Below are 1,443 nucleotides of genomic sequence, written 5' to 3' on the forward strand. Positions count from 1 at the left end.
AATAGCTTCTCCCACCATCCCGGCAAGTGCATGGAAACCGGGGGACCATCTGCTGGGAGCCTGGCCACCGTGTGCGGAGCTGCAGCCCTCCTAGCTGAAAAGAAAAAGAAAATAATAAATTAAAAAATAAAAAATAAAATAAAACCACTTGCTCGGGCCCACTCAGCCTGCCGTGGGGTGCAGCAGATTTCCATTACCAGTCCTTGTGTTTCTGCCCGGGGAGCGAGCGGCTCCTTTTCATGCCTCCCCCCCCCCGCCCCATCTCTGCCACGACAGCCCCGTGCCAGCAGGTGGGGGGGGTGGCCGGGTTTGGAAATCCTTGGCTTCAAGCAGGTTATTCCAGGAGCCTGTGGCACTCAGCCCTAAAGTCAGTGGGGCTGTCTCCGTCTGCAAGACTCCTTCCCTGAAACAAGTCAGCAGAGGCACAGGACAGGGGAGGAAGAGGAGGAGGAGGAGGAGGAAGGTTTGAGCTGCTGCTGGCTGGGTTTTGGCCCAGCCCTGGGAGGCAGATGGGGCAGGGAGCAGCGAGGGGAGCGGGGCGCCCCCAGCCACACTGCTGGTACAGGAACGCACAATTTCAGCACTTGGGGTAATGAGAAAAAAGTGTTTTCCGAGGGAAAATAAGTGAAATGCTTTTTTTATTGGAAGCACTTGCAATATTTTTCGCAATTAAAATACATCTCTAGCATCATCCAATGCTTCTTCATACTCTCTCTCTCCAGAAGTATGATATGGATCAATGAAAATGTCCTCGGAGCTTATGATAACAGCCTTGCTCAGCATCTTCTCTCTTGAAAGAAGCCCGAGGGACAGAAAGACTCGCGTTTGTGCAAGAAGAAGGATTTTCCAAAAGGGCTGTTCCCCTCCCTGGGAGAAAAAAAAAAAAAAAATGCCTTTAGAGGAGCCTCCAGGGGCCCAGCAAGAGCTGCTCATGCCTGGACGTGGAAATCCCTATTTTATGAGGTAGATTGGGAGGGAACAATCTCACTCCGGAGCTTCCCATCAAGACCAATTTGCATAATTAACACCAAAATTAGTCTTTGCTCTGTCATAACCATTAAGACGGCTCACAAAGAGCCTGGCAAGGGCAGGGCTTTGTGCGGTGCCAGCCGGGCCCACAGGTCTGGGGCTGTGGGACGGATCCGGGTCCCCAGCGCAGAGCCACCGAAGGCACAGCCAGCCCCAAGCCTGGCCAGAGCCTCAGCAGCGCTGAGCGCAGCGATAATAGCAGTTAGACTTGATTCTGCTTGGAAAATCCACTTTAATCAGCCCTTCTTGGCTTAGCGTTGTAATCTGAGCAGTGCCGGGGCGCAAAGCTGCTGCTTCTCCACCACCAAGTCCTGCTGGTTTTTCAGCTGGGCTCCGTTTTAAAAGGGCCTCCCACCCGCAGCGATTGTGCTCGGAGACGAGTAATTACGAAAAGGGACTTTGGTGCCAAAGCAC

The 1,443-nt window shown here is 53.1% G+C and overlaps 1 long non-coding RNA gene across 1 annotated transcript; it reads left to right on the plus strand.

Moving 5' to 3' along the window:
* The first annotated feature begins 518 nt into the window (after window positions 1-518).
* Window positions 519-1,443, plus strand: LOC118175507. Its single transcript, XR_004754999.1, has 2 exons — window positions 519-589; window positions 723-1,443. It is a non-coding gene; the product is annotated as an uncharacterized LOC118175507 (long non-coding RNA).

Source organism: Oxyura jamaicensis, chromosome 17 (assembly GCF_011077185.1).
Source record: "Oxyura jamaicensis isolate SHBP4307 breed ruddy duck chromosome 17, BPBGC_Ojam_1.0, whole genome shotgun sequence".
Classification (NCBI taxonomy): Eukaryota; Metazoa; Chordata; class Aves; order Anseriformes; family Anatidae; genus Oxyura; species Oxyura jamaicensis.